The 8,991-nt window shown below is 41.7% G+C and overlaps 1 long non-coding RNA gene across 1 annotated transcript; it reads right to left on the bottom strand.

Annotated features, from left to right (window-relative positions):
- Window positions 1-4,965: 4,965 nt before the first annotated feature.
- Window positions 4,966-8,991, bottom strand: LOC148685089 (uncharacterized). Its single transcript, XR_015951108.1, has 3 exons — window positions 8,871-8,991; window positions 7,530-7,629; window positions 4,966-5,096 (listed from the first exon to the last, which is right to left on the bottom strand). It is a non-coding gene; the product is annotated as an uncharacterized LOC148685089 (long non-coding RNA).

Raw genomic sequence — 8,991 nt, 5'->3', positions numbered from 1 at the left:
GGCCAGAAATAAAAGGAAAGAGAAATGGTATTCCCGTTTCTACCTCCCCATGGAGTCAGCTGCCAGTTCCTACATCATAAAGCCAGAAATGTTGCTAGGACTTGTTTTTCCACATTTGGAACTCTGAGCCCTGGGAGCTTGTAATGCACACCTCCAATACAAAATGAGCATAGCAATGGCCAGATTCTACCCACCAACAATCCTCCAACCCCGCTCCTTGCCACCTAGATGGCCAATCACTTGTATGCTGTTATTGTGATGGCAAGCAGGAATAATTAATTCCATCATACACCTTTAGGCACCAGGCAAAAATGTTCCTTTTAACCCAGTCCTTTGGTTGATCTTATTGACATCCAACACCCTTTTAGAATGTGGCTTTTTTTTGGGGGGGGGAGGTTATTGGGTTTCTGCTTTTGGTTTGATTTTATATTATATGTTGTGGTCTTGTTGTGAACTGCCCTGAGACCTCCAGGTATAGGGCGGTGTATATGTTGAATAAATAATAATAATAACTCCTGGAAAATGTAATTTTCCTGCGAGTCAGCATAACTATCTTCCTTCCTCCTTGCTATCACCAGTTTTTGGTATTTAGCACTAGATTTATACGACACACTATTAAAGTTATGGGTTATTAATGACTATATGTAAAGATGCATCTGCATATTCAGTGATGAGAGAATAAGAGTTGTCAAGGTTACAGTGGGTTTTTTTGTGTGGGTGGTGACCTCTTTTGGTGGCTTTAAAATAATATTTCTTCTTCTGCAAACCCTGGAATTTTCCCAAGCAGCCTGATAACTCGCTCTTGTTTCTCAGTAGCATCATATTGGTTCTGTTTCTATCAGGATTGGGGCACTGAGTTCGCTGTTATATTGATTCATTTTCAAAGTACTCAATACCACTAAGCAGGGAGTGAAGGGCTTATCAATGACTTATTATTTGCTTGTTCAGACTCAGAGACCTCCCCCCTAAATAAATACACACTTGACTCAAATTTTAGTTTTGGTTTTTGGCAGAATTTCAGTCACAACTTTATTGATTACAGAAGGTGAGTGGTTGCATAGTCTCTGGTTCGACTAGCTCCCTGCACCCTTGCAGGCAGCGCTGACCCATAACCGAACATAACCCTTGTATGTGTCAGATTTCCAGCGGCCCAGATCCTTAATCCTGTCAAGAGACAGGCTCTAAAGCACAGTGGTAGTAGCTGCCCCAATAAGGAAAGAATGAGGTGCAAAGTCACTGACCAGCAGGCCACACACTGCGAGCGCCTTACGCATTACTGCAGCAAATTGATGCCTTTTTAACAAGGACCCATCCTCATGGACCAGGAAGGGACCATCCCAGGGCGGGCAAAGTGACAAATATCTCTTGGCATCTTTCACTGTATAAGGGCTGGGCTTACCAGTGGCAGGCAGCCTCATCAAGGCGCCTCTGCCCAACTGGTCCGTTTTGGAATTTTGAATAGTGAGCACCAGCTCAGCACCAGAAAGCTGAACATCCTGCAAAAACAAGCCCCGTGGAGCCCTTCCCTGTGCTGACTCCAGCACAACTTCGCTCACATGCAGTGCACCAAGAAATGCTACTGAAAAGGCTGCCAAAAAGAGTCTCGCCTCATAATTGGACCAGCAGACAAGTCTTAACTTGCTGCTCACCAAGAATAAAATGTCACTGTAACCTGGCCAAACCCTCAAGAGCCTTGCACACTACATACTTTTCACAAGGGTCTCTAGAATAAAGGGATTTACAGACAATGAAATGGCAGAAGACTGAATTCTGATGGACTTCACATCACTTAACATCACAGTCTGCTTGAGGAGAGGCTCCTTTCTGCTCCTGCTGGGAGCCTCTCCTTGCCCCTCGAAAGGGCCGCTTAGCCCCACATGATGTGGCAGGGCGACCCCAAAACACTTGTCACAAACATGGGAATGCCTACATCCCTGACGCTGGCAGGACTCTTTATTATATTCCCAGCAGAAAAGGCACCTCCCTGGCTTCTTAACATCTTGCTTGGATTTCGGCTGCTCAATGGACTTACTCTCAAAATTTGGAGAGACATAAGTAGTGATCCCATTGACCAGAAGGGATCCTGGCGGCCTGATGTCAAAAGCTCTCATCATAGCTTATAGCTGCCGCCTCACCGGCCACTGCAAAGGCCTTACAGTGTTCTCAAAGCCACCAACATGAGTTTGACCAAATTGCGGGAGGCAGTGCCTGGCGTGCTCTGGTCCATGGGGTCACGAAGAGTCGGACACGACTAAACGACTAAACAACAACAACAACAAGTACGTACATTGTCATGTAAGAAACCTTCACATTTTGATTAGGCCTACTCAGTGGCAGAGCTTCATGCTCCGCCACCAGGGCGGAGAGCAGGCGTGCTGCCCCCAGGGACGTGACGCGTGTTCTGGGGGCGGGGCAGGGGTGGGCGTTTTGGGGGGCGGGATGTGTGTTTTGGGGGTGGGGTGCGCGTTTTGGGGCATGGTGCACCACGCACAAGGGCGGGGCACACATTTTGTGGGCGGGGCGGGCAGCCATGATGCCGCCCCTGGGATTGCGCTGCCCGGGGCGCCGCTCCCCCACCGCTCCTATCTTCCTATGCTACTGGGCCTACCTGGGACAGTTATTAATGGATCGAACCTTTTAAAGGGGACATATCAAACACACATAGATGTTCAGTCCTGTTCAGACAACGTATTTGTTTTGACTGAAGGAGATGGAAAGAAATAAGGGAATCTGGAATGCACTTGGTGGGCCCTTCCTCCATGATATTCAAAGGGAATATGCATAGGCAGAGGTCCTGTTTAGAAGCTATGATGACTATACAGCATGAGATACCCCATGCACACTCAGGGCAGATATACACGATACATTTAAAGCACATCCAGTGCATTATTGAAGCACACAATTTCTCTTGAAGAAACTTAGGAACAATAGCCCCGCCCCCGAGCTATAATTCCCATCACCCTTAGGAAACTTTAGTTTTCCAGATTCTTTGGGGAAAGTAAATGCGCTTTTAATGTGCAGTGGATGTGCACATTAAATATATGGTGTGGATCTGCGCTCAGTCAACACAAGTGTGCTATCCAAACAGGACTAAATATGGACGAAAGGCATTCAGATCCTCTGAAGAACACTCTACCATGATTCCTAACCACCATAGTCTTTTCAGATTTTTTTTTAAAAAAAACCTCAAGGTTTTTGACATCTTTGCTAATAGGACTACGTTGTGAGTGAATATCTAAATCTATCACTTAGATCAGGGATGGGGAACCTTTGGCCCTCCAAACATTACAATATTCCTATCACCCCTGACCATTGGCCATGCTGACTGGGGCTGATGGGAGTTGGAGCTCAACTGAGTTAGATGTTCTGAACTCCTGGACCATTTCCACAGAACTGAAAGCAGGTTGTTTTCCCACAGGGCTGACTTCATATTATGTGCATTATCTAACGTCATATATCTTCCCAAAAACCCATGAGATATAGATGAGAGGTTACTCTATAAAATATGTAGCCTTTGCAGATGGGCCCACTGAAATTGCCATTTTGGCACACATTTGTCATGGATATATAAGGCTAGTAGTCCTGTGCCGAGGTAATCTGGAAATAAAGTTGGCAGTGTAAACAAATATTCTGCAGAAAGGCATGTTTCAAGAGTACTTGATGTATTTTCTACACCCGTGTGTGGGTGGCATCTTTACTATATGCCAGTCATCTCAGTGAAAATTGGGGGAAGTGTTCTAGGAAATCTGTTTTGGCTGAGTAAGCTTGCACATAATCAGGCAAGAAATCCAAAGGGGATTACTAAGCATTTCATTATCTTCACTTATCAGTATATAAGTGGAAGACAGTCTCAAGGACAGGTACACATTGATTATCAATAAAGCATCTCAAAAAACGGCAAGGCATCTCAAACACGGTAAGATATTTCTATGATCTGTTTTCATGCACTTCACAATAAGTGTGAACTGCTCCACTTTACAAGATAATAGATATATCAGCTAGAAAGGCAGTATCCAATACAGCATTTAGATTGATGATAGATAGATCATAGATGGATAGATGGATAGATGGATAGATATAGATATAGATATAGATATAGATATAGATATAGATATAGATATAGATGATATAGATATAGATATAGATATAGATATAGATATAGATATAGATAGATATAGATAGATCAATATCTGAAATATATGCATCTTGTTGTAGGTTCATTAGATTATTCACAGTAAAGGGTCATTTTATAAAGTGATTTTAATTCTTCAAAATTTAAGAGCATTCTTCCCTGCCAAAAATAGAAAAAAAGAAATTCATTTCTGATCTATGTCCATTTTTGTCTTTTGTATACTTTCAAAAAATATCAGATGCTAAAAAGGTGAAGAGAAGTTCCATGCAATGAACACTATTATGTACATTAGTACACGTGACTTGGGACCCCTATTTAGGCTGCAGCTCCCTGACATGTATCTTAACTTGTATAAGTATGTTCACTTGTCTTTCACACTGGACAAACTTGCCATAGGAAACACTGGTACAGTACCAGGTCACCTGCGGCAAACGCAATCACCATGAAAAGTGTGGCGTTGTGGTGTGTGTTGAGGGCTTCATCCAAATTTGACAGGAAAATGGACACTGATGTGCATGAAGACGCTAAACATTAATGTTTCTTGAGAACTACCAACTGATTCACTTCAGTGGGACCCTTTTTGAATCAAAGATTCACATTGCTGTTTTTATGTTATCTTTCCTTTTCACAAAACCCTTATCACAAGCAGCTCAGAGGAGGTTGTGCTATAATAACTTGCAGAATCCAGGAGGTCCTTAAACATAAGATATACTTTATTAACTGTTTACAGAATGAGGAATCTCTGTAAAAGGGAAGCCATATAGCTTCTCTATTGCTGAATCATTCCTTACCCAGAGGCTCCTTCCAGACTCTTCTGATTCACTTATCCTCACTTCTTATCCTCACAACAACCCAGAGAGACAGGCTGCTAGACTGAGAGATGGTGATTCGTCGTCCAGCAGTAAGCTATGTGGCTGAGCAGGGCTTGGGTCTGAATGGTTTTCAAGTGAGAGAGATGCATGTACTGGAACAAGAGATGGGGAAATATACAGGCGTTGCAAGCTATTTACCATACATTCCGGCTCATCATATAGAAATAGTACTGAACAGAATTGTGTAGATGAGCCCCAAATTCAACAAGCATCGTGCAGATCTGTTAAAAGACCAACATGTACCTGTACAAAGTAGGGCTGCCTTACAGGTCTTTTATTTCCCATTAATAGCTCTCCTGGCTGAATAGTGAATGTTTTTTACACAGTGCTGAAATGGAGGGTGGTTGCATCCTCTTTCTTCTGCACACAGCCTTGCTGCTGTGTTTGATCCCTACTAGCAGCCTCAAACAGCTCCACTTTGGGCACTGCATGGTATCTGTGGATATGTATGAAATGCGGAAGGGATTTGGAGACATCAAGCAAATAACTGTGAGTATGAGTTTGACCAAACTGCGGGAGGCAGTGGAAGACAGGAGTGCCTGGCGTGCTCTGGTCCATGGGGTCACGAAGAGTCGGACACGACTAAACGACTAAACAACAACAACATTGGTGGAAGGAGGCTGCATACATGTTTGGAATTGCAGTGAATTTCGTACGGGAAGCTTAGTCACAGAGACAAATCTTGATGCATCAGTTTGTATTACTGAACCCTCTGGGCTTCTTCTTCTTCTTCTTCTTCTTCTTCAGCAGTCTCAAGATCAGCACACAAGCATCAGACTCTTACATGGATCCCATTCTCTTCAAAATACAAAGGTATCTTCCCTAAGCCATTCAGTGATTGATTTTCTTGTAAATCTTTGTCCTTGGAAACTTGTTGGTATAAGCTTTCTGTCCCTTGCACATTCTGTTCTCTTATTTGGAGAGGGGCTCATATTCCAACAAAATATTAATCTTAAAAAATGGAGGTGAGAATAAGTTCTGTTGAACTCAGTAGATGGATACAATTGGGCTGAAAATCTTTCCTTATTCAGAATGTGTCTCCTTTGTGTCCCCCTTTGTGTGCCCTAATATCTATGTCTTTTGTTGGTGATGACGTATATGCATCTCATATGTTCACATACTGTATATGGATTCTAATATATCGTTTACACAATAGTGCCAAAGTTGGCAATAGTTCTGTAATCAAAGCTAACAAAGTCATATATGTAATCAGGGACTCAATGATTGCCGCTTGATCAGACTCCAAAAAGGGTTTTCTTTCTAAGATTCTGCCCAGTGAATTTTAACACTGATTATTAGTTGCATTTTCTCTGAATATGTATTGCAATATTTGCTTTATTTTATATTGGTATTTTATTATATAATCACATTTAATATTTAATTAGATTTCAGGATTAGATTTTTGACAGGTCATAGCTGACATTCAGTGGAATTTAGTATTAGTAGTATTTGTTACTTGATATTTATGCAGTATTTGAGAGGTGACATGAAATTTAAGGAGATAACTGTTGAAGATGTTTCATATATGATAACTGAGAAAATCAAAATGACTGTGAATTGACAATAAGCCTCTGATTTGAACTGTAATGCATTATTCAATGAAATGTTGCCTATTCTAATAAGTTATCCTGATTTGCTTTAGTCTGAAGACAGGTGTTGCTTTTTTCATTACTTGTTGAAATTCTACCTGGTGAATGTCTTCAATCAATGCACGGAAGGAAGCAACTTTCATCAAAGGAGAGTCAGCAGGACTGCCAACAACTTCCTCAGTATTAAGAAGGAACTGACACTCTGTGTAAGTTGCAGCTATGAGCAATCATATAGCAGCAATGGGCACACCTATAGTAGCTTTAGTGCATAATACCAGTAAAATCACGCATGCACTGAAAACAGCTAACCAGATAACAAACATCTCATACAACCTTGGAATAAGTCTATGGGCCAGGTATTTCAAATTGGCCATAATGGGTTTCAGTTCTCCCCCTCTGGGGTCAGCCAAGACAAGGAAAGTGCCCAGAACATTGGTGCCTGCTTTTAAATACATATCTTGTAAATTAGTAGACAATCCTATGCATACCTACTCAGATATAAAATCCTATTGAGTTCAATGAGGCTTACTGTAAATGACTGTAGGATTTAGCTGAGAAGCTCTTTTAAAAAAATTGCAAAGCAGTGCATTTTTTCAAAAGTTCATAAAGAAGTAGGTTGCAGGACTGTGCCAAATTTTAATAAGGTTTGATATGTGAAATTTACAGGAGGGGGAAACCCCACATTCTAGACTTCCAGTTATTTTTTTACGCTTGTTTGTAAAACAATTGTTTGCAAAGGGGGGGGGGGAGGAACCCCCAATTCTTATTTATTCCTAGCCAATTCAGGATCGTGTAGTCACAATGATATGTATCCCATAAGATATGAATATATCATTGAAGGGAGAAAGAGAAATGAGCATCGTGAAAGGCAGGAAGCGTTTTCGACTATGCTAAATCTACATGGGGATGGGGAGGGAAAAGGGAACGTGTCCTTACCGTCTAAGCGACATGACAGGTTTCATCATTATCCAGTTTAAGTTCCACATCCTTCAGATGGAATGATATGAACAGTCAGAAGCAAGTTTGAATTTGCATCCTGTTGAAAATAATGCATCCAGAGGCAAAACACAATGCTTTTATTTCAGTTGAATTGGCTTTCAGGCTCAAAACTGGATGTGTGCCCCAGTCCACATTCTGCTCCAGTCATGCACAACTGGATGAGAGTGAAAATTAATCAATGGGCACAACTTTTCTCTCACCAATGGGCACAAATCCTCATAGTTTCCCCTTATGAACAGTTCCACACTTTTTCCCACAAAGGGCTGCAAAAATTGTCAATAAGGCAGCATGTGTTTTTGGAGTGAGGAAAATGTTCGTGAAATCTCTCTCTCTCTCTCTCTCTCTCTCTCTCTCTCTCTCTCTCTCTCTCTCTCTCTCTCAATGATGCATGGTTTTTAAAAGGAATGAAGAAAAACTCGGCAGATCTGTAAGAACAGCAGTGATCAGAGAGCTTTCCACAAGTACATCAGACCTAGTGGGTTACTAGATAACCAGAATTTCTGTCTCTCCACCCAGAGCAATCACTTGGGTTAAGACTTTGGTTTTCAAACTGTAGGGAGGGCCCTTGGTAGAAGAGGGTAAATGACAGACCCTCCAGAAGTGAGCAGTATTCACTGAATACTGAACTCAGTGGAACTTATTCCAGAGTAAGCTAACAAAAGAGATGAAAAGAGATGAATGGGCAAAATTGCTGCTGCGGAATAAAATACATGCATAGGGTTGCCATATTTCAAACAGGGGAAATCCAGGTGGAAAAGTTGTTGCGCTTTTTCTGGAAAATTGCAAAATAATAATAATGAAGTTTTCGAGCTATTTATCTGGAAAATAAGCAAAAACAAAAAACTCACTGGGTTGCCATACATCCAAATTTTCCCAGACATTTTAACGCTTTCTGCCCAGACACTGCTGCTGCCTACAGTATTCTGGATATGTCTGGGAAGTTCTGGACGTATGTCAACCCTATACATGCCTAGGGGGGGGGGGAGGAAGGGGGGGTGTTCCTACATTATAAAGCCCTCTAATATTCCTTCATCCCAATATACAGGTCTTGACATGAGGCCACAAATGGCCGCACATGAATATCTCTGCAAGTCTGAACAAATGGGTTGAGCTTGGTTCTGGGGCAGGGAAAAAAGTATGTTTAGAAGGAAACCCTGCTTTCAAAGTGTTAGAGAAATGTTGAAATAAGTGCAAGCTCCATGCAAAAAAAAACTTGCCACCCTCATAGAATTGTCGTAAGCAGTGGATGTATCAAGCAAAAACAAAATAATTACATACACAGATGTAGCACAGTTGATAAAATGGCTTTCAGATAATGTGTCAGATGCCAGTCCCTTGTCAACTTCAGTTATGTTGCCCATAAGTACATGGATATCATCTGGTAAATATCAACTCCATC

The sequence above is a fragment of the Zootoca vivipara genome, chromosome 7 (assembly GCF_965207765.1).
Source record: "Zootoca vivipara chromosome 7, rZooViv2.hap1.1, whole genome shotgun sequence".
NCBI lineage: Eukaryota > Metazoa > Chordata > Lepidosauria > Squamata > Lacertidae > Zootoca > Zootoca vivipara.
Note: the sequence above shows the minus strand (reverse complement) of the source record. Positions and strands in the feature narration are given on the sequence as shown.